The sequence below is a fragment of the Nyctibius grandis genome, chromosome 4 (genome assembly GCF_013368605.1).
Source record: "Nyctibius grandis isolate bNycGra1 chromosome 4, bNycGra1.pri, whole genome shotgun sequence".
NCBI classification, from domain to species: domain Eukaryota; kingdom Metazoa; phylum Chordata; class Aves; order Nyctibiiformes; family Nyctibiidae; genus Nyctibius; species Nyctibius grandis.
Window position 1 is genome coordinate 44,941,481 of NC_090661.1, and position 24,594 is coordinate 44,966,074.

Genomic DNA, 24,594 nt, shown 5'->3' on the forward strand with positions numbered 1-24,594 from the left:
GCAGCAGACCAGGTCAGCCACGGCTGTCTCTAGCTCAGCCTTGAAAACTTCCTTGGATGGAGAATCTGCAGCCCCTCTGAGTAACGATTTCCAGCACTGTGCTGCCCTCCTAGGGAAAAAATTTCTCTTAAAATATGATCTGAACAAAAGACTTATTTTTTATTCTGCAGACTAATTGGAAATACTTTCAGAAAATGTGATCTCAGCACCACACGGTGCTGATCTCAGCAGACACACGTCTGTAACATCTTTCAAGTTTTACTGGTTTTTTTCCCCTGAGGTAGCCTAAGATGCTCCTCCCACATAATTTCTAGTGAGTACATGAGAATGGGGGTTTATGAAAGCAGTAAAGAATAATATATGTGATATGTCACATTTAAAATTATCAGCTGAACTCTCTAGACTCACCTGCCTGTCTTTATCACACTCTCCCCTCTTCATTCCCTTCTACCTGCTAACACAGCTGAGGCATCCCCTTTGGTCCTTCCTACAGTCTCACCTCAGCTGGTACTGTGTAAAACCCCCTGGAGCTCCTGCCATCTGAAAGTATGTCCCAGTATTCCTCCACTTCAACCTAATTCAGCTTTGACTAATTCAACCTTGACTATGAGCATGTGTCTTGTCATCACCTTTTAATTTCTCTTTTCCTCTGCATTTGTTTATTGCTAAATGAACAGTGCCTGTTAACTCTGCAAAAGCATTTGGGGATGCAGTAGGTATGAAAGCTGTGATCTCACACAAAATACCTTCGGGCTGATATGTTCTTGAAATTTCTGTCATCGGTTCAGAAATATCAGGGACATCAGGTGTAACTATCCTATTTCTAATGGAGGGCCACCTGCCACATGAACCAGTCATAGAAAATTTATCAGAGGTGCTTTTCATGGCTTTTTCAGTCAGAGGGAGGTAACATGAACCCATTTGGAGATTCTTGTGTGAAGTGCCCAGTGCAGCACATATTTTCCCTTCATTACATACATGGAGCTCCTAGTGATGCTGATGGAAATTACAGGTGTGTGCACTTAGAGGAGAATATAGATCTATATTTTACAAATTACTTCAGAAAACAAACTCGGTTTATGGACATGGACTGTGCAGAGCTGAGCGGCAGCATATTTCAAGCAATGTTCCCTGCATACCACATAGTAAAGGGAAGAGGGGGCTGGGGAGCAAGGGAGGGCAGAAATCTGGATTTTATAACTACATTTAATAACAACCATGGAGGATAAAACCTGCAGAGTTGTGACTAGCTTCAAAATCACTTCTCACCTCTGGTTTTGAAATCTACAGCCCAATTATTTGTTTACTTGATAGTGCTAAAGTCTTACTCTCCCTCGTTATTTGCTTGCTAGTAAAGAACCAAAAAGAACAGCAGTCCAAAGGTAACCACACAACTAAATCACTTCCAGATGATAAGTCACACTCTGACGGTGAAAGCAGACTTTACTATTTCAGTGTGCCAGGTAATATATGGCAGTCACCCAGTTCCTATTAGGTTTTTGTAACAGTATATACACATACTCTTTTTTTTTTGAGATGGATTAGGGTTGGCTAATAGCACATACATGTAATGTTTAGCTTGATTTCAATCAGAAGACGTCTCCCTCAAAAGAAAAGACAATTCTAAAGCATCTATTTTCCCTAACCCTCCAGACACAGAAATCATGTTAGGAATTTTTGTTGTGACATTAAGTGTGCAGCAATTTGAATAACCAGCCTTAGGAGCACACAGTCTAAATATGCTCCCTCTATATGCATGCTTGTGAGGCTATCTTTAAATACACGACCACTTCATGCCTTTCCCACAGGATCCCTGTCTCATTCACTGCTCAGGATGGGTGGCATTCATTTATTGAAAAGTCATTCAATAAAAATTTATTGAAAAGTCATTTTGCTTTCTCCACATGTTTAACATGTGGCCTAAACCCCTATTTACCACAGACCAGTCGATCTTGATCTGAAGAAAGAGTTTTTAATTTAATTTGGGAAGTTTCCCATGGTCTTAATGCCCGTAGTCTCTAAGCAGTTCACAAATGTGTATTTATTTTCAGATCACCCTGTGATTGTCATCCCCATTTTACAGCTGGAAAACAGAAGAACACAGAGGTGCAGTGATTTCGGGTGCCCGATTTAAGACTCCAGGACCTAATTTGTCAGGGCACTTACCATTATGTAATGCTTCAGATATTTAGAGCAGGGCTCCCATTGAGTCCTGCTGCAACTGTGAGTGCTCAGCACTTCTCCAAATCAGACCCTGAGTCTCAAGTCAGGTATCCATATAACTGGGAACATGCGATTAGTGACCATGTGTGCAAAAACTGGTGTAAGAACTTACTGATGTCGTATAAGAGATACATGGCACAAGCAGGGAGGGATGCATACAGTTCTTCAGATTGGCATGCAATATCTTTAAGCAAGATAGTTATTGTTTTCCACCAACTCCTCAACTGTAGTCAAAACACATGATGCAACCTGCAACAGATGAACAGGGGGCTGAGCATCTCTCGTTACACAATCCTGACTCATCTTGAGCAGGACCAGAACTGAGCACAGGCTGACACATCTTCTGTGGGAAAAAAGTGTGGCTTCCTCTACTCCCAATGCGTATGCGTAAAAGGGGAAAAACTGCACAGATAACTTCAACTCTGGTGCTTTCCAACTTCTGCATATTTGCTTTGGCAGCTCACAGAGTTCTTTTAAGAGAGTGTTTGTAGGTAATCTCCTAGGTTCTTAATGAAGCAAAGTGGAAGAACAAAAATTCTGTTATGTGGCATCATATTAACACCTCTATGCCTCACGCTATTTGGGTTAGCTCTTAGCTTCTCCATATGGACTTCTGCCCTGTGAGTTAATAGGGTAATTTGTAGCAATACTAAGTTGCCAACTTCGCTGTGGACCAGAGGACACTTTTGCTAGGGGCGGAGACCAGAGTAGTGCCATGACCCAGGGTGCTCATGTTCCATTCCCTGTTTGAGAATGACCTGTGAAGGGCTGTAGTCTCTAACAAATGTTTTCCTCCTCTGTCTTACTCCCCTCTAGCCACCTCTGTCCCAGTCCTGTTCCTTCCTCATCTCTGGCTCCTTGTTTCTAGCCATTGGTTTCTCTCTTAGCCGGTTGCTATTCCCGTTTCCCAGCCAGTCCCAATTGCTCATCCTTTCTCTCTGCCAGCCTCTTACCTGAAGGTGCCGGTCTCTCCCATCTGGGTTTCAAGTCCTGATCCCCCCGGGTGCCCACACCCAGCTCTCCACCTCCTGAACGCAGCCTCTTAGCTCCAGGTTTTTGCCCACGTGCTTAGTTTCAAAACCTTGTCCCTGTTTTCTTGCCCAGCTGCTCTCTAGTCACATTTGATACCTGGTCTGTATTTCTCTCTCATCCTCCTCTTCTGCTTTTGTCCTCCTGCAGCCACAGACCCTCCCAAGAAGTGATGAAGTAAAAAACCTTCCACTGGGATAAAACCTTCTGTCATCATCCAGCATGTCTCCCCTTCTTATTCCAGCTACTTTTTTTTAATTACCTCCCTTCAGGAGGGTCCACTTGCATTTTTACGACAAACAAATGAGATATTTTGTACCCTTATAGCTATGCTGCTCTTTCAGGAACTAGTCTGTCAGATTAATGTGACTCAACCCTATAGAAGCTAGCAATCAGTTTTTTAGGAACATTATATTCACTGGCTGGATAAATGCTTATGTATGCAGTGTTAATGCCGATGCCGTGTTTCAGCATTGTGTAGCTTTTTACCAGGCTTTCAGCAGGGGTTTGCAGGAGAGGGCTGAGAGGTGGGGTTACTACCTGGATTTCTTCTCAAGCTACCTCTGAAAAACGCAGAACAGATACTCCTGCAAGGGTCTGTCAAGCCAAACATTGCTGAAAAAAGAAATAAAAAGAAGAGGATGGGGGGAAAACACATGCTGTTCTTTATGGGGTTCAACTTTTAAAAGCAATACTTTAAAGTCTGGGTATGGTAAAAAGCTTTTATCTTCAACACAAGAGCGAAGTAAGTAAATATGTATATATATATGTATATATATATACAGAGACACTGATACTGGTACAGATGCAGACACATCCAGCGACCGACACACATGCATCCTTATAATTCATTTATGTTTTAAATCTGCCATTTTTGTGTGGTTGGTTGTTACTGACAGTAATGGGAGTGTTGTCTGCAAAAGGAGTGCTATGTCAAGTCCCTCAACATAAGCAGAATTTGGCTGTATGGAAGGGTTTTGAAGAATATTTTCTTACAAATTTATGAATTACAAATGTGATTTAAACTGAGGAGAAGAGGTGGGGATATCCCACATTGCTGGATGCCCCATAATCTCTGTGCTTTCAAGTTTAGTCCATCAACCCTTGAAGTCAGGGGAAGATTTGCACTCATCTGAGGAAGACCTTGATCACGTCTTCATGTCAGTCCTTCAGTTTTGTCAGTACTGAGCAATGGACAGGGTGAAGTACTGCACATATCATTTTCTCTTGCCTGTGTAGTTTTCCGCTCACAAGAACAGGGAAAGCCCGGGGACATCGTGGTGTAATAATCTTCTGGTTTAAAATGGTATCCTCTGTGTGTGGCTCTTACCCTCATAGACATGTACATTCATAAATAAAGTCAAATATAAAAAAAAATGCTGACTACTAACAAGGTAATTAGTCAACCGAACGTTCCAGAACTGTCATAAGGAGGAAGAAATAGTGATCTCAAGTTACTTCAGCCCACTGTCAATATCAGCTTGGAGTGTGAGTATGAAGCTAAACTATTTCATATGCTCCACACATGAAAATGGAGATGGAAAGTGATGAGCTCTTTATATGCCCCTTTCCAAATAAATTTGGAGAAGAGCTTAGGAGGTTAAGCAGGTCCCAAATGGTTTCTGCTGCTGAAATAGCCTATTGATGCTTTATTTTTCCCTTTAGATTTTCCACTACATTAAACATTTTAAACTACCAAATATATCTTTTTAAAGAGGAATGGAATGAAAAGAAGTCTTACATGATTTATTACAAATTCAGAGGGAAATACTCCCCTTGTAAATAGTTCTAAAAAAAATAGCATCATCAATTTAAATGTTGACATGCTTAATATTAAAGGATCATATTGTACCAAAGGTCTTTAAGGAGAACTTCCCATTCAAAGCAGTTGATTTCAGTGGGAACTGATGGAAGTAGGGCTTATGCTTTCTGGTAGTTGATCTCTCTCTGGGCTTAATTCTGTGATTTTCAGTGCAGCTTGCACCTAAATCTTTTTTTTTTTGTGGGTCAAATTAGTTCACTCCCTGTTTCACCCCACAGGCTCCCATGCCACAGCCACCCTCACACTGCAGGCACCTCGGCTGAAACCTCATCAAATGTGTACCGATGTCCTGGGGACACATGGATACCACGGTACCCAGGGGGTGAGGCTGGAAGTCTGAGCCCTGGCAGGGCCTTACCTGGTCCCTTACTTTGTCATCAGTGCATGCTTTTGTTTCTTGGGCTTTGTGCTCAGCGGTTTACATCAATGAGTGCAGCAAGCACAAAGCTAGGTCAAATCATGTTATCAGCTGTGTCTGGCACAGTCTCCCAAGATGTTCTTCATCTCCACAGCTCAGCCTTCCTCTGGCAGCTTGCACAGACATGAACGCCAACCCTTCCAGAGGTGACTATGGCTTTTGGTCACCTCCAAACCTGAGCCAGCCCGACAGCCTCCCCAAAGGGGCAGAGCAATTCACATTCCCCAAGACACAGGGTGCCCGGGTGCTCAATATTTAACACATCAAAACCTGTAGAGCACCTTTTTTTCATAAGCACAGGCTAGATTTCCACTGGAAAAAAAACCCCACACTATTTTGATTTTTTTATGTTTTATTTATATATTTATTATTCTAAAGTTCATGTTTATTCAGGGAATTTTTTTTACCATTAAACTCAGTGTTCTGGAAAAAAATACTTCATTTAGAGAAAATATGCAGCCCCTTTTCTGTCTTTCTGTTATTATTCAATATGAAAAGGATATTGTAAGTGCATATTCAGCCGAATATGCGGTTTGGCAGTGAGCGGCTATTCAGCTGCCCTGCTTCTACCTCAGAGTTTATTCAGGTCATAAAAGAGACATATAAGCATTTGAGTTAAGATTTATAGTTACATTAACTGTATCAGAAGCTTTTTGTGCTTAATATAAAACACATTCTAGCAGCTCAACATTGCTTTATTCCATGATACAGTCAATATTAGACATGTTACCTCCTGTAATTACTGACATTAATAGCCTCAGGAATAATGGAAAGTGAGTTAAATGGCAATGTGGTAGATCTAAATGGGACTTTACGGCACATGTCATTTTGAAATATCGTATGAGTCATTAAATTTGTACTTAATATTTCTTTATTTAGTAATTAAGCAATAACCCAACAAAACAAAGGATGCCCTCACTTTAACACAGCATGGGTCAGATTTTGTTATAAAATCAATAAAGAGGTTGCCATAAGAATTTAATTTAAATTCTATGAAACTTTCAACCCATCCCTGATGGAGCAGAAAAGAGGGTCTTGCAGCGAGTTTTGGGGAGAAAGAGGGGGCCAGGATTTGTACAGCTCCCTCCAAACCCTCACAGTGACTCTTGCAAGGCTTTAACTACCATTGCACAGAACAATGTTCTTCTGGAAATGGAGCAACCAGCAACTCAGGCAGGAAATCTTATGTGTATGCTTTCAAGCCGCCTTCGATTTGCTAATTTGGAAATCCTATTTTTACTCCAAATGCCTCAAATTAAAATTTTATAAGACCTCTATTTTAGAAGTTCCTCTTTCCTTCATTGTTTGTTCTATTGCAAATAGACATTTGTCCTGAGCCTTTGCGCAGAAGTAGCCCACTGTTGCTTCTCAAAGGTCTTGCAAGACTGGAAAAGGATAAGACTGGGGTTTCTTAAGCAAATAGTATCTCCAGAATGGCACACTGTCTGAAATGTTTAACATGAGGAATACGCCTGTAATGCATATTTTTCTCTACAGTCTTTTTCATCTATATATTGATTAAGCTAACATTATCCAAACACACACAGACAACATGTTAGCATTCAGAAGATCCTATTTTAGCTTAATGTCAGTTGCCTGTTAAGGTGAACAAAGAAGAAAAGAGAACCCACTTTTACCTATAACCCTGATCTATTTTCAGATTCCAAGGCTTTTCTGTTAATAATAACAACACCAATAAATCCTCATCTCTTTGCTTTTTAAGCCTGACAGATAGTCTTTGAAGCATTATTGCATTTATTTCCTCCAACCAGATGTGCAATTTATATTATATTTGATAGCAAACCTCAGCATTATAGAAGACACTTGTGCGAAAATAATAGCACAAACGTATTTTCCACCACTGGGCTAAAACCTTCCCAGGAATGTTTCCAGTCCCTCCCATATTCTAGTGCCTTGCTAATATCCTTGCAACAGCTCCTTTGATGATGACAAGTCGGGTCACCCTCATTTCACAGAGATCTAAATGGAGTCAGTCTGCAAACAGAATAAATACAGTAGGTTTAAGCAGGGCAACATCTAAGACCCCAGCCTGCATTTGTAAGGAGCACACTGTAAAGAGAATGTTTAAATGCTACTTTGGAAGAAAGTTGCAATTTTTTCCTTAAAAACAGACTCAAAGAGCCAAATAAGTGACTTTTTCTACACATGCAAGAAACTTTATGTCTTTATGCTCATCGAAAACGTGCAAATGGGATATTTGGTTTTTTGTTCTCTTACATCTTTATTAGCCTAGCTTGGACCCCTAACACAGTACAAAATTGAAAAGTAAACACTTCAGTGACTTCGAACAGTTCAGCTGTGGTTCCTATGATAGAGAAATGCAGAACAATGCTGGTGGAGAATTCACTGGATTTTCCAAGTCCCTTATGGTGGGTGGAGGTGACCCAGCAAGGGTTCCTGGTGCTGATATCTATCAGTCCTCTACAGGGTCAGCTACCCACACAGGTTCAACTCCTAGCTCATTCAAGTAAATGGCCCTTTACCATCACTGTGGATCACTCCAAAGTAGACTTTTCCCTCCACTCTCTGAAGAGTATAGTACATGCCTTGAGGCTCTCAGCCATTGGAAGACCTTGGTGTGTGGCTTGCAAGGTTACAGATACTAGCAGCTGTGCTTCCAGCATACGGTATTGCCACCTGTCTGCCATGAGCCTTCAGGATTTTACTGGCTGGGAAAAGTGATTACTCCTGCCTGAAAAAAATTTCTAAACGGAAGTGGGAGGAAGTTATGGACCTTTACTCCTGCACCTAGAAGCAGGCATGCAGCATTACTCACCTTGGGGGCACACAGCAGTCCAAGAGGTAAAACAGGAGGCTGAGCTGTAGCTGTCTTCTCCAAGGACAAGCCCACAGGGACTTTTGGGCTTCCCGAAGGAAAAAGGCAGTGACAATAACCCCAGAGAGCTCCCTCCCAAAGGCAGTCTGCATCTTCACTCACCTTTCTTTTTCTCTGTTTCCCAACCTGGAGCAGGGTGGCTCTGTGCCATTTTCAGTACCTTGAAGATACAGTTGCACTTTCCCTAGGGATGAACAACTGCAGAGCTCAAGTAATAAGTCGTGCTCCCACTCCTGACTCCCCATAGTGTTATTATTGCTTATTGTTTCTACTGCAGGTGGAGCACCAGGCAGGATCGTGTCCAGTTGTGCTCATTGTTGTACAAAACGTACAAGAAGATACAGAAATATTTTATAAAATACTACAGTCCTACATAAAATGTGTACGTGATATGGTAGTTATACTTACTATCCTCTTGATGGCAGAATGAAGTCTATGAAAATAACATCCTGAGAAATCAAAGGATCACAGTAACTTGAGTCATTTTTTCCTTCTGATCTATTTGAAAAGTCTTTATTAAAAAGACAAATGGCAATAGCAAAAATGCTGCTCTGGGAGCAGTTCTGATGTATACTAATTGCAAACAGCTCTGCACATTCATTACATATGGTATGGCTCCTCCTAGTGAAACCCTGCACAGTTGAGGACTAATTTTTTTCCCTTCCAGTATTTCCACCACCTCTTGAACGGCAGTTACTTAAGGGAAGGGGGGAAAAAAAGGGATTATTTGCAGTTTTACTTCATAAACAAACGTCTGCCTTCAGATGTCTGTGTTTGGCTGCTGCTGCCTTCTGTGGCTCCTTTGCACGTGTGTGTTTGCCAGTTACTATTTGAACCATCATAAATCAAAGAACTGTCTCAAGGAACTCCAGAGTGAAAGCATAAGCTGCTAGTGTTTAAGCTAAGACAATTGTCATCTGCTATAGAGCTTTATAAGCTTTTTTTGTAAGCCTCTTCCATACCTTCTGGTAGCTCCTACCCTCTTTGGAAAGCAGAGCAGGTGAATAATAAGGCAGAACTTGGCCCTATGGCTTCCAGAATATTGTATTTTGCACTCACATGGAGAAAATAAATCTTTATCTGAATTACTTCATCTGTTTATCACCTTAACTGAATATTTCCTTTGGTTAGTAAATATAATTTTTGCAGTTAGTTTACCCAGTTTTGCTGTAATGATAACTTAATGTTTTAGTCATAAATAAATGCCAGCAGCAAAAGTAGAGAACAAGGTCAAGAGGGAGACAAAAATCTTCATTGTCAGTGAGGTTAAAAATGGAAGTGAACAAGCAAAGGATTTGATAGAATTATGAAGAATTCATGCCTTAGATATTTCTGCAACTTTCTGTTCTGGAAAATTTTGAAAGTTTGGGTTAGTTACAGGAGATGAGAAGAGTTTCACCTTTGGAAGGAGGTGATTAAAACAAGCTTTAAAATGTTCCCCCCAAAGCCTGTAGGAGACATTGACAAACAGAACCTATTTGTAGAAAAAAAAAAATCCCCCAAGCAAACCAAAATACAACTGATCTATTTGTCTGTTCAATTAAAGGACCTGTCCTGCCTGGCCTAGATACTATCTAAGTGAGTTAAACGCAGTATACTCCAGAGTCGGTGCTCTGTAGATGTACAAAGTAAATTGCACATCCTTAATAAGCTCCCTCATGGTTTGCTCAGTCCTCTTCCACACGCTATGCTTGGCTGCCTCTGGTACTGGGGGTGGCATGGAAAAGGAGATGTTTGAGATGGAGAGTGATGCAATTTACAAAAAATGGACAGAATTCCTTACACACAGGATATTGTTTATAGTAGAAACTTACTCTTGTCCTGAAGCTGGGATAAGCCTCTGTGACCAGCACTCTCCTGTATTCTAAATCTGACAGCATATCTTTCCACGACTACTAAGTTGGAAGCTGCAAAAAATGGGCTGTAGGCACAATGCTGACACAGCAAGAATCTAAAGCTAATGACAGTCCCACTGAGTGGGAATACTTACCACTGGCACAGAGATCAGGATTACACCAATTGGCTCCTCTATTAATGTTTCAGAAACAGATCCAGAAATAATTGATAAATTAAAACCTGAGGTAGAGCTGAGTGACATTCAGACCCCGAAGTCTTCCCTGCATCCTTGTTTGACTCTGACTCTGAGTCTTGTCACTGCCATTTCATTGTACTACCTGTGATGGATGCAAATCTTTGACTGATTAACAGTTTTTCTTCCCTTACAATTAGGTACGAATCTGTTATGGAAATCCAGCTGGCTATTTCTAGACTTTCCTGAAATGACTCTCTAAACACAGCTGCCTTACACTCATGGTAAACATTCTTCACAAAGGCCAGTTTGCTCTGCAGGCCCCAAGGAATGTGACAGCTTGATACCTGGATAAGCCTGGGCTCAGTTTCTGTCTCTACGGAGAAGCTGGAGTCTCTACTGGATGCTGGTAAACAAACTCCGGAGCCATTACTTGATAGGGTTCATAAGCTGTTACTCAGCACCTTGTAATATGGAGCTGGATGTCACCAAAATGGAAGACAACAAAAAATCAGAAAAGTATTTCAGAAGAGCCTGGGATGAATAATCATGCACAGAGCAAGCTGCTACTGAGGTGCTGTGCCCAGTTATCCAGCTGTTACACGTGGCCTGAATGGGCTCACCTTGCACCACGCTGAGGTACTCAAGTTATTGTAGTTGCTAACAGGCACAAGAACTGTTCCCCAGTGTCCACATATAGCTCTCAAAGGCTTCAGTACAGGAACAGAAAGAAGGGTAGGACAGAGGGAGAGCAGGATATTGAGCCAAGAGCTGTAATACACTGCTGTTATGAAATATAGAGAATTTTTGTCTCGAATCACAGGATCACAGAATTGTCTTGGTTGGAAAGGACCTTTAAGATCATCGAGTCCAACCATTAGAAGATGAAGTCATTTTAATTTTTGGTCTCTGGAAGCTGAGGCTAGGTAGATACATGTTAGAAGCAGTATACACAAAAGTCAGTACTCTTAACTTTATTTAAAAAGTGTTTAGTTCTCCATTGCATAAAAGAATTTGTGTCTTCCCAGTTCAATACTAGAAAGGATATGCTATAGCTCAAGCTATAGCTTGAGCTCTTGAAGCAAGCACCACCTGGCAAAATTAGAACTGGTGAGGAGCCAGATCTCTCTGAACTTGCTGCTGCTTTCTGGGAGCTTCTGTTTGCTTTTGTGATGGGGAGGCTATGTAGGGAGTGTTGGAAAGGATGCGGGTAAAGAGCTATTATTGTTGTTGTTGCATCTATCTTCATTACTAAGACTGAGTGAAATTCACTGCCGAATAAGATATTACTTGCTCTGGTGCATGATGGTGGAATTAAGCCCAGAAAGAAAATACCTGGAAACCTGGGCTTGACTGTGCAAGTGTCGGGCACTGCGTGTGAAATTCCAGGCATGCCAGTGCCAGGTAGCTTCCACACCCACTGGCAGCCCAGGGAAGGCTGAACTCTGCCCACTCTGGGGGCACAGCAGATCTCCTTGATGGCTTTAACACACTAGTTTGTCTGAGAGGACTTGTTCTTTCTGTGCACTAAGATCAGCTGGAAGGGACTGTTGCTCCATAGATTACTGGAAAGGTTTTCAGGTTTGCTTCCTTGCATGCTGACAAACATAATAACCTGAAGGAAGAGGAGAAGAAATCAGAGAAGATTTCTTAAATGCTTCAAAAGGAGTCAGATGACTGACTGGAACTCAGGAAGGACTACAGGACTTCCATAGTATTGAAGGGCTGGTAAAGTAAAAAAGGGCTTCAAGGACAGAGACTGTTAGCAAAGAAGCCCTTGTTTGGTTGAGAGTAATCTCATTCAAGTGCAATATTGATACCAGAGAAGGAGGGAAAGCATAATGTTAAAACTGTAATCCTGGGACTGGTAGAGGGAAGGATGAAAAAAGAGAAAACAGCTGTCAGTGAAAGGTACCCTGTTGCTTTAAAGTGTATTGATCTTCTTCCCTGTGGTCTTGTGTTACAGCAAATAAGACAATCATCATCACCACTATCAACATCGGATTTACCTTCTTTCAAGGAGATGCCACTGTAAGCTTGATGAATGATAATGCTTGAATCTGTCTTTCACAGCTTACTAGTTATTCTCAAAATTGTGTGACTGAGTCAAACGTACAGGGGAGTGTTAGATACAAACACTGCACTTAGCCCAGGATTACCTTCATGTTCAGATGGGAGATGGGGAAGGATCCAGAGGGAGAGATAACCCTTTGGTGTATGAATACTCTCCAAATTACAATGCCTGCAGCCTTGTCATGACCCAGCAGAAAGTCCCAGTCTCACTCTCTGTCACTGCCAGTCCCATCCCAATGCTGCAGATGAATTTAATCACGCAGAGGCCTGGAGCACTTTCCATGTTGGAAACAACCAGTTTCTCTGACTGAAAAACGAAAATGGAAAATTCGCAGCACAGTTGGGCTCAGACTTTCCTCCACCCCAATCTCTCAGCAAGCAAGGGTTATTCTAACCACACACCACATTGACTTCAGGGAGGCTGCCGAGCTGTTTCTCTGTTTTAAATGAGAAGCTGCACTTTAAAAGGATGGCTGGTAGACAGAAGGGGAAGCCGGACAACTGCGGCTGCAGGAGCAGCAGAGATCAGGCCACACTGCAGTCACTGCTAGATAATGGGGTCACCCTCCGTCCCAGCTCTGGGCCTGGCCCCAGAGCCTGTCTGGTGGGCAAAGGCTGCAGCGTGATGGTGTTGATGGGGCAGGCACACTGACTGCAATTCAGCGCCAGGAGAGGGACCTTTCGTTACCTGTCTCTTTCCTTCTCCCCTGTAGGTGCTTACCCAAGACCTGAGAAAAAAAAAACAAAAAACACCACAGCTGGGAGGTACATCTCCCCACCAGGACGGCCGGGGTCCCCCTGGCACCAAGGTCCGACCCTGAGCCCCCTCCGGGCTCCCCAGTGTCAGACCCACACACGGGGCATTTCGGAGTGGGGGCAGCTGCTCCCAGAGCCATCTCCGGTAGGCAGGACGAGGCGAGTATTGCTCCATATCGCTAATCACTCTTAGTATCAACCCGGCAACAGAATAAAACTAGGTTTCCCTAAGAAACAAAGACGTGGTGCACCCACAGCTCCTGCCTCCCCTCCCAGTAAATTCAGGCAGCCCCGAAGACAGTGGGTGGCAGGCAGAGCTGTTTCTCTTGCCAGGTATTTCACGGTGCTCACGCAAAGCGGACGCCTTTTTCCTACCGTGCAATGTGTAAAAATACTGCAGAAATAGCACATTAGCCCCTCCAGGCAAGCAACACCTTGGCAAAGCGGCGGAGCGGAGCTGCCCCTCCGCCCGCCCCGGCGGGGGAAGGGAGGGCTCCCCGCAGCCGGGCCCGGCACCACCGCCCCCTCCTGCGCGGGCTTGGGGCTCCTGCCGGGAGAAACGTCACTCTCCAGACTCAAGAAAATATGTTTCTCTCTCTCACTCTGTCCACATCGTTGTGGTGTCTCCCCGCACCCCTTCCCCATACAGCTCAAAGATTCAAGCGGATGGAAAAAAGAGAATCAGAAGCGCCCGCATTTGCTGCATTTGGTTCTGACGGCAGAAGGGATTTAGATATATTACCGGCAGCTTATTTAGGGAGTCCCAAAGCACACCAAGAGAAAAATAAACGAGCAGGAACAAACGCGTTGTTTTTAAGCACGCAGCCGGGGAGCACCAGAGCAGGAGCCGGGGGCAAATGTTGCTCAGGTTATTCCGGCAAAGCTCCTGGGGAAGGAACCGCCTTCCGCTCCCAGAAAACGTCCCGGTTCGTTTAAGACACAACTACCCTGAAAAATGAAACAAAACAAATATATATACAACTATATATGGATCGTGCTCTGGGAAAGGACTGGCGCATACTGCAGTCCTTCCCACCGGCAGAGAAAGAGGGGGCATTTCTCGGCCCCGGGGGCTCTCTGTGCTCCCCCGGCAGCCGGAGCCGTCAAAAGCGGGGCAGCAGGGGCTGCGATGGGCGCCGCGGCCCGGGACCTGCTCACCCGGTTGCTTTCTGCAGTTTTCATGCGGTAACCTTGAGCTGGCATCGGGCGGGTCTCCCCCGGGGGCTCGGAAAGCGAGTGTCTTGGGAGAGAGAGCCCGTGGGGTCCTTCGGTGTCACGGCGGGGCTCGGGCTCCCCCCCACACCCGGGCGCTTGGGGCAAGCGTCGTTACCCGCGGTCGGCCTTTCCACGCCGATTCACTAGGACAGATGTCCGAGCCTCTAAAGTCCTTTCCCCGCTGCCACTGAATTTGGACGTCCTGACAGCCTAATACCTCCCCCTCAGTCCAACGAGCGAGCGCTCATATGCATATAGCCATATACATGTATACATATAAAGGAGACCAATTTTAATGCGCACCTGTACATTAAAAGAAAATACTAACTGGGAAATACGAGCACAAAAATTTTAGCTGATTTTTCATAAAAATGTTTCTGAAAACCAAGCTAAATTTTATTTTTATTGTATAAATCCTCACCACATTCCCAGTGTAGACCCACATCTTTCACAGTGTTTCTTGGAACAGTATGTTGAGATTTGTTTGTAAGTGAGAAACTGTACTTTATGTGTATAAGCACAGAAATACTGAAAGTAATAGGTTCAGAAGTTTTAAAGCATTTTTGTTCCTGAAGAAACCAAGCACATTTTAAAAGAAAGTTTTATGCATATTAATATACAAAGCTGGTCCTGATAGTGTTTTGTATCTTCTATCGTGCTGCAACTGTCCAAATATAAAATGGTTGTTAATTTACAATAGCAATACATTAATAATTCATCTATGATGGTTTGATTCTTCTAAATGGATTTCCTATTTGGAACCCTGCAATTATTTGCTCTTGTAACTATATTTAAAACGAGTGAGATTTATAACTGATAAATTATTTTTTCTCTTGATAGTCACAATTTACTAGTGGAAGATACAGGTTAAAAACTACAAGGTAAAAGGGCACCTTCTTCAAATCCCATGGAAGTCCCTGCCTTCGTTCTAAATTGTGTGCATACAAAGAATAAACAAACCCTTCAAATGTGAAGAACAACGGGATGTTGTTTGCTTTTTTTTCCCCCTAAGTGACATTTAATCTATTACTCCTATTATAAGTGGAGGGTGTTTGTACATAAGTGAAGAGACATACTCTGATATCCAGAGACTAAGAAGCTGTACTCTGGATGACACAAGAGAGACATCAGACAAATATCTGCAGGTTTTGACAATGAACGGAAGCAGCTGGATTGAGTTCCTAAATCGCTGAGTTCGTAGATACGGGCACCAGTCTATGAACTTGTGCCCAGGCCCCACCTCGGCCACTGCACCCTGCCTCTGCCCAGCAACCGGCAGCAGGTCTGTGCAGCTACAGGGTCACTCGTCTGGGTTGAGTCTCGGTTCCAGGTCTCGATCCTGGAAGTCGCAGATGTGCAGTAAACCTCGCACTGCACTGCAGGGAGCTTCTGACTCACGCTCCCGCTGAGGGCACCCATGGTTTGCCTGATCTGGGACAAACATCGACTTTTGCTGTGCAGACAAGCCCTGGTACAGGGGTGCGGGGGAGTTGCTGTGCAACATCTCCAGCAGGGCTGCATGGTGACTTTTGCAGCAGATATATTTGGAGGTCTTGCCAGCAAACTTTCTCTGGAGGCCTAGGCATCACCTTTCTTCCATTCATACAGGCCCTAGTCTCCCACGAGCAGGTGGAAAAGCCCCCCCACCCAACAAGGCCCTTCTGTTCCCCTGCCTCGTTGCTGAGCACCTTCTGCCTACTGGGCCACCTGAGATGAACTAAAACACTCTGAGGACAAGCATCCCAAATGGGGGTAGCTCAGATCTCATCCTTGGGGAGGAGGAAAACTGTCAAGGAAAACACTAGTAAGGCCGGGTGAATGCAGCACGTCTCAGTCCCGGGGCAGTGGCGGGGACAGGCGGTGAGCAGCAGTCCGCTGTGACACGGGGCCCCGTCGCCGGGGACAAGTCGGTGGCACTGGGATGTCCCAAGGGAATCTGAGCCGGGGTCAGGCAGCGAGAAGCCCCCGCTGGCCGTCGGTGTGGAGCCGCCCATAGTCGCTGAGACCATGCCTCGGTGCACAGGGCTTGTACACAGCAAAATTCCCTCACCTCCCTCCCACCAGCTCTGCCGCTGGAAGTAGTCCCAGGGCAGTGCATGGGCTGCAAAGGCCGGATCGGGCTCTCCAGCCTGGAAGCTTTCCCCGTCGGGGGTGCTCCGGGGCTCTCTTGCAGTCCCTTCTGCAGCCCAGGCGCTGGTCCTGCTGCCCCCTCTCCCTGGGGGTGGCCCAGGATGTGGGGCTGGAAGCGGGCAGCTGCGAGAGGGGGCAAAGGATCGCCTCGACGTGCCAGGCTGCTGGCTGAACGCCGCCCCTCTCCGTCAGCCCGCGGGCCGCACACTTCCCTCGGGGCTGGATGGGGGTGTTGGCGGCGAGGGGTCCCTTTGGCGGGCAACTAAAGGCTCTGCGGCTCGGACATCAGCTCTCGCAGCGCCCGGAAAAGGGGGGGCAGCAAAATCACAGCGCGACAAGGGAAGCCAAAATGCCCCTCAGCGCCGCGGCTGGCCCCGCATCGTCCCTGCGTTACTCGTTATTGCTGCGTTTGGTAGAAAACCTACGGAGAAGCCACTCTTAAATGTCGTTTTCTGATGCCGCCAGAAGCCCGAGGGAAAAACATCTCCGTGCCGAGCGGCATCTGCCTCTCCCCGGGAGCAGCCACGTTAGGTGGGCAGTAGCGAGGGGCAGCGGTCTTCTTCCCTCGAAATAGCTGTATATTTACATCACTATTCGTGCATTAAACGTTGCGGTGTCTCAACGTTGTAAATGCGCTGGGTGGGTTTTCTCCTTTTAGTTAATATACCGCAGTTGCAGGAGAGAAATATTTTGCAAACGAAATCCACACGGCCCGGTGCGAAACGCGGCCCCCGAGCTCTGCACGCCCGGGGCCAGCGGCTCCTCGGCGGGAGCGGGCTGCCCTGCCCCGGTCCCGCCGGGCTGCAGCCACCGGAGGCGGACGGAGCCCCCCCCCCCACGCCCCCCGGGCCGGCCCGGTGAGGGGCTTTTGCCAGAGGAGCGGCAGCGCAGGCTGCTGGGGGTAATTGCAACCTGGCATTTGGCTGGTGCGCAACGTGGGTGAAATCACACTTTAATTTCCACGCGTGGGGTAAGCGGATAGAGCTCGAGCCCGCAACCGCCCTGTAAAAACCACTGAGTTTCACCGCAGAAACTTTAAGCCGGGGAGGCAGAAATTTTCGTTTACTTTATAAAAAAACAGCAACAGATAGTGAACTCCGAGCCCGATTACGACTTTGCAATTTCACTCCGCAAATCGTTTGTTTTCATGTGCATCACTAATGTCGCCGGCCCTTGGGGGAGTGGAGCGAGAGGCGCGACTTTGGGGTCCCCCCGGGGACCGACCGCCGAGCGCCGCTGCGGACCCGCGGAAGGCAGGAGGGGATGGGGCAGGGAGACAGGGCAGCTCGGCGCTCCCTCCGCGTCTCTTTCTCCCCCTTTCCCCTTTTCATTCTCACAACGAAAGGAAATCCTCGGAGCGGGAACGATCGCGTTTTCTCTAGTCTGTAAAACATTAAAATGGCTACAAAACTTTGAGCGTAGGCCAAAAAGCTTGCTTTCTTTCATAAATCTGATCGCATTTCCTACCCTATCAGGGGAAAAAAAAAACAATCCTCCGAGTCTTGTGACTATATAACGCAAGGAGAAACGAGGTTTCGGAGGAAAATGCTAACAGCCCTTTTCCTTTGGAAATGCCTCCAGCCAGACCCCATCCTGGCGCGCTCGGGCCCTGCGTGTCCCACCTTCCCCCCTGTTTCCATCTGGCTCGGCTGCCGCGTCCGTGAGCCGCAGACACCGATGTCCCCACCCGCAGACAAACCTCAGGTCATCTCGGAGGTATCTCCTTTCCAGAGTAACAAGGGCATCAACGACTATAATGCATAGTATGAAGGTATCCGTACACACATTTTTGGGTAAGGCGTTTATGCACACGTAAAACTATAGGAACTGAAAACCCTTAAAGAGAAAAAGGATCGAGAGAAAAAGGGCGCACTTTCAAACCTGATCAGGAAGGACCTCCACCGCCGTTAAGTCCCGAAGACAAACACTCAGGGGGTCGGTTTAACCGTGGGAAAGGATTAGTGGACACAAAGTCAAGTGAGGAAACTTCCTCCCCGGCGGAGCCACCTGCGGGAGCGCAGCCCCGGCCGCTGCCCGCCGCCCCCGGCCGCCCTCTCCCCAGAGCCGGCGAACCCCTTCGGGCTCACTCGGCGGGACTGCAGGGCTGCAGCCAAGGAGGAACCCCGCTGGTAGCCAAGCCAATAACTATCCCCCCGCCTCACCAAAGAGGCGAGGGGGGGGATAATTATTCTTCCCCTGGAATTCCGGAGACATTCGTTATAAATCATCCGGCGAAGGCAAAGCTCCGAGGTGTGCAGGCGAGCAAGGTAGAGCCGCGTTTGGCTTATAAAAATACAGCCAGGAGATAAACCGGCGTTGCTTTGGATCGCTGTGCAGGCGAGATCCTAAATTCCCCGTACTCTTAGGTCTGCTGGGCTCCGTCGGGGCAAGAGGGAGCGGGCGGGCGGCCACCCCCCCACCGGCACCGAGGGGGGCATCGCCAGCGACACCCCGAAACAGTGCCTGGTGTAAGCAAACAGTGCTGCCCCTTACCTTTGCTTAACAGCGAGTCCCCGGCCCCGCGGGAAGGGCTCCGTCCCTCCCACCTGCCCTGGCACAGGGGGGCCTGCGAGCGTTTGCACACATGTGCACACTGGGGGTTGTGTGTGTGTGTGTGTGTGCTCTCGAGCAAAAGCCACGCAGGAAAACAACGACTTTCGGAGTCAGACTTTCCGCTGTGTGTCCAGGAAGATGACAGAGCTACCAGGACTCTCAAACTCTTCTGGTTACTCGAAAGCAGCTCGAAAATGAGATTATTCCTGTAGGTGGCACTGGTACTAGGTGTTGCAGAAGCTAAGGCAGAAATGGAGCCTAGGAATTCCCAATTGGTGCCTATAATTTAATGCAGAACAATAGGGGTATTTTTTTCATTTACTCTAAACTCATGTAACATGTGACAAATGAAAACCCGATTGCTTTATTAGAACAAAATATGCTTTTTAAATCTGGCCCTCTGTAGCTTTATGGCCTGGTCCGTGAGAATTGTCTATTTCCCTATATGTCATTAAACAAATCCTAGTGCAAAGAGAAATTAACTCAGCACCGCTCATTCAAGTCAAATGTTTGCACCAGGAAAGCCCTAATGAGACACTGTCTGGTTTCCAGAGGGGTTGCTAAGAACAAGTGGCGGCAAAGTTATTAAATCTGTCCAAGCAACTAACACATCATTAAGACACCCCCTCCTCAACCCTCCCAACCTCGATCTGAATATTCAAGGGAGGTGGAAGGAGCAGGACGGTGGCACCGCCGCCGCGGGCCGGCTGGGTTGCCCCCCGCCCCGGGGGGTTGAGCTGGGGCAGCCCCCGGGGCTCGGCGGCGGGGGGAGGCGCGGCGGGCTTTGGCGGGGAAGCTCGGTCCGCTCTTCGCCCGTTTTCGCACTGCTGTACATTTATTTCACCTGTTCGTCTGTCCGCAGCGTCTTCCAGCAAAGTGCAGGCGCCTACTCTTGCCTTCGCTGGAGAGGATCTGCCACGGACCTGAGGCGGGGGGGTCAACCCGGACAAGGCAGCCGCGTCTGTCTGTCCCCTCTCCTCTCCTGGGAAGGAGCCAAATGCCCAGAGGCACTCGCCACGGGTCACCTGAGCTTTTACAGACCTTGCCAGCTCCTTCTCCCACGGGGCCAGGGGGCGGCTCCCCGCGGCACCCCCGGGAGCTGAGAGCCCCGCCGGGCCGGGCGCTGGAACCAGCCGGCGCCGAGCCGCGGGGAGCTGCTGCCCGAGCACAGGAGAGATGTTTGCGCTCCGGCCAAGCCGCCGGGACAACCCGACACTGCGTGCACATTTTCTAACTGCTGAAACGGATCTTCCTTGCTCCTGCACTTCAGGAAGGAGATTTGCAGGAGGTTGCGTCCTTACCCCAAAAGCTTAACACTCAAAATCCTTGATTTCTTGCTATCTTCCGTTTCCCTTCAGATTTTGGGGTCTGTCATCGCCAAAGTGACTCCAAGACCTGACTGTATTTTGCCCGCCATTACTTCATAAGTATGCAGGAAATGTTCAGACATGGCTTGTTTGTATCCGATGAAACTTTGTTAAACAAAACTTCATCCTATTACATTTCCATTCTCCGTCTTGTCCCTGACGTCAAATCAATTTCACAAAATTGAAATCACACGCTGACACATGGCACTGTCCCCATCCACCCCCCAGCTAGTTTGAGGACGGGACAAAAGAAAAATTATTTTGTGGGAATTCTGGAGTTTTTGCGAGTATTTCCGTGCACGTTTGAATATTATATTAATTCAATTAATGTAAAAATATCCCCTCATGCATTCGCATGTACTTTCGTACGTGAACACAGGCAGTTTATGTGAACATAAAAGTACAAGCACGAGTTTTTTAGCGTGCTAAAATAAGACAGCGGGCAGAAATAAAAGAAGAGACGCAACACCTACCAACGAAGGATCGACAGCATGTCCCAGGATCATTCCCACAAAGCCTTTTTCCCCCGAAGAGGGGAGAACAAGTGGAAACCCAGGCCTGCCCCTGCAGAAGGACGGGGGTCGCCAAGGGGCCAGGGGTCTGTGGAGGGGCGGCGGTCCCTGCCTGCAGCCGCACGCACCGGCCCGCATCCCCTCCTGCGCCCTGCTAGGGCACGGTGCCGTCGCTGACCTGCTGGGCTCGGCTATTTTATCGCATAAGGAAATACACATGGCAGCCTGGGACAAGCGAAGACCCCTTCATCCTGCATTTGGTTCCTTACACGTCTCGCAGAAAATGGGAGCGATCCCGGGAGATCCCGTGTGATTTTAGACGCCCGCGTGTAGGAAGAGCTCTGGGCAAAACGAAAGCCCCGTTTCAAATCTCCGTGGGTCTCATCTCTCTCTACATCACACAGCACCTTCCCTCCGGGGTGGGTCACCTCCAGCCACAGCCCAAGGTTATCGCTGCCCTTCCACCTGCCTCTGCCCACTTTTACCTTCCTTTCTTTCAGAGGTGTCCAAAAGCTTCTCCGACACCCCCACCGCGTTGCTTCCCCACCCCTGCTCCGGCTCCAAGGTGCTCTTTGCCTTCCAAACTGTCCCATCCCTTTCCGAGGGGCGGGAGGGTAGGTTTTTGCGGCTCTGCGCCGCATGGCAGGAGCAGGGGGAGACAAGGCAGCTGCGACAGTCTGCGACAGTCCCTGCGACAGCTGCACCACGTCTGTGTGGCTCTAACCTCCGCCACCCCAGCCACACACCTTCCCCACACCGCCTCGAGAAACCTGGCCACCCGACTACACATGTGGGGGCGCTTTGCTCTTCGGAAATGGTCGGGGGCCGCTTCTACTTACAAAATATGTTGCCATATGAGCATCCTTCTGCCTTAACAGCTCCTCAGTAGCCTCCTCCCCTCGGGGAAGGAGAGGGAGTTAGCTTCTTTTAAAAAAAATCATTAAAAAAACTGCAGCTTCAGCGGGGCTGGGGGTGTGTGCCGCGTTTAACTTGGCTGATTTCTCCCTACAGTGGGAGAGCGGAGGAAGCTGGGGCTCAGCGAAGAACTCCATCACTTATGGAGGACGGGCTCTCTCTGAAGGCGGCTCAGGGAGACAGGAGCCGGGCACATCGAGGTGAGCACGGCGGCGCTGGGGGCCTCGGCCTCCTCCCAAACCGGAGCCCGGCTGGAGGGGCGGGCTGCTGCCGCGCCGGCACCCCGCTTCCAGCTAAGTGAAGGGCTCAAGGGAGCCTTGCCCGGGGCTGGGCACTCTCTGGAGGCCCACCAGCCCCGGAGAAGGCCCTCGTGGCCGGGGGAAGCCGGAGGCTGCCGGCCGCCGCGTCGCCGGTACCGGCCGCGCACCGGGATTGCTGCCGTACAGGCGATTTGCTGCAGGCAACTCACGCCAAGTCCGTTTCGCGGAGGAGATAGGGCGAGAGAGCCGGGTCTGAGGGAAGGGAGAGGCGGGGGAGCAGCCTCTAGCTCCCCTCTGCTATGCCCCAGAGCCGGAGGGAGGCAGGCAGAGGCAGTGACCCCGGAGGGACACCGGCTGCCAGCACCCGGGGCTCCGGCAGCACCGTGCGGGACGGCACAGCTTAGTCCCTTTCTTCGGCACAGAAGGGAAGGAGCAGGAGGGGAAACCCGGCTCTTGGATGGCCCTTGCCCGAGTCTCTTTTAGCCCCCCTCGCTTTGCTTTGCCCAGCCGGGGTGACCCCGCGTTGGGGGCGCGGGTGCGTGCCGGGGCGGCCTCCAGCAGAGAGGTCCGCACCTCGGGGCGAGCCCCCTGCCCGGACACGCGTGTCTTTCCCCGGGTGAAGTAACCCAGACCCCGCGCCCCCCGTCCTCTCCCTGCCGCCTTTCCCCTCCAATTCCTCAATGATTTCCTACCTGAAAAAAAATAATCTTTTTGCCAGGCAGGTCAGAAGCGATCAACAGGCTCTTGTACATTATAATGTTTTCATATTCCTCTCGGCTCCCCCTGCCCTCTACCGACTCACTGTAGATGTGACCTTTGGTATTTCAGCCCACACTCAGCAGTTGAATGGAAACAAGTTGAGCACGTTCACTTCTGATAAACATTATCCTTAAACCACTGGAGACCCGAGCAGAGTAAACGAGCTTTTCCGACAGGCCACATCAGGAACACACATTGAGAAAGGGAAAGAAACCAAATATCCAGGAGAACAGAGGTGGGCTCGGGGGTGGAGGGGTGGGAGAGGGAAGGAGGGGGAACAGACAGGTTGGAGGACACGGCGCGGGTTAGGGAGAAAAGGACACAGTTGTGAGCACAATAGGCACAGATGAGGAGAGAAACTGCCCGGGCAGCGCAGGGTCACGCCCGAGCATCCCAGCAACCCTGGGAGCTTGAGGGGCGCCGAGCGGGTCCAGGAGTCGCGGGGCCGGTCTTACACCAGCCGAGGGCCCGGAGACGGCCCCCGGCCACACGCCGCCTGACCGGGCTGAAGCAACGGGGAGGGAGAGGACGCGTGTGCGGGGCGGCCAGGCGCGGCGGTGGCGGGGCGGCGGGCCGGGCGCGGCAGGCCGGGAGGCTGCCTTATCGGGGATCCCTCTAGCGACTCTGCTTCGGGAAGAAGTACGCTGTTAATGCGGATCGGAATTTTTACGGACGCGCACTCACTTTCATTATTTAATTACATAATTAACTTAATTAAAGACTGGATGTGGGACCCACTAGTTCAATGCCTCTTGCCTTAAAAATATCCAAAGCAGGTCAGCTCACAACACCGAAAAGGATTCTGGCTTCAGCAAATGCCTGCGAGTATCGCCTGCGCAGCACGCCATCGCTTTCGGACGACGGCATTTGCGGGGTCGGGTGTCCCCTTTACCCGAGGTAATTTTATCTAGGTTGAGGAAGCACCACAATTTACAAGTGTGATATCCTGAGTGGTCAACTCATGTTTCTGAAATAACCACAAAACTGCCGTGTAAAATTTGTTGTTGTTGGGTTGTTTTTTGTTTTGTTTTTTTTTAATCCCTGTGGAGGAAACAGAAGTATCAGCCGCTATTCCGATCAAATAACGAGATACCTGCAAAAGAACCAAATCGCCTTATTTCTACCACAAAACTTCTGCAACATGCCATTAATTTCTGGGCGATCTCCTCCGACCTCCTACTTATTCCTAACTATGCGGTATGTGCAGGCTCTGAAATCTAGCTGGATTCATTTGATTTTTTTCTAAAAATATCTTCAAATATTTCAATTAAAATAATATTTATACAGTATTCATACGCACCAGCGACATCAATTTCTTATTTTACTCGCTGATATTTTGTGCACTCCGGTCACCACATTATTTCTTTTACGTGGTATTTAATTTATAGACCCTGTACCTTCGAGACTCTATTTAAAAACAAACAAACAAAAGAAGTAAAAAAGGATCTTAGAAAAAAAAAAAGAAAAACATGATAAATTCTTGGTTGGAGGTGGGAAGCCCATGATCTCTGTGTGCAACATGGTGTACGTGGGATGTGTGTAAGAGGCACACACACAAGCTCACAGGTCATACCTAATGCCAAACCATTCTTCTTCCACATACACAAACACGCCATGGCCCGCACATACTTCAATTCCTACCAGCTTTGTCAGTTTTTCTTTTAACTGTTAATACG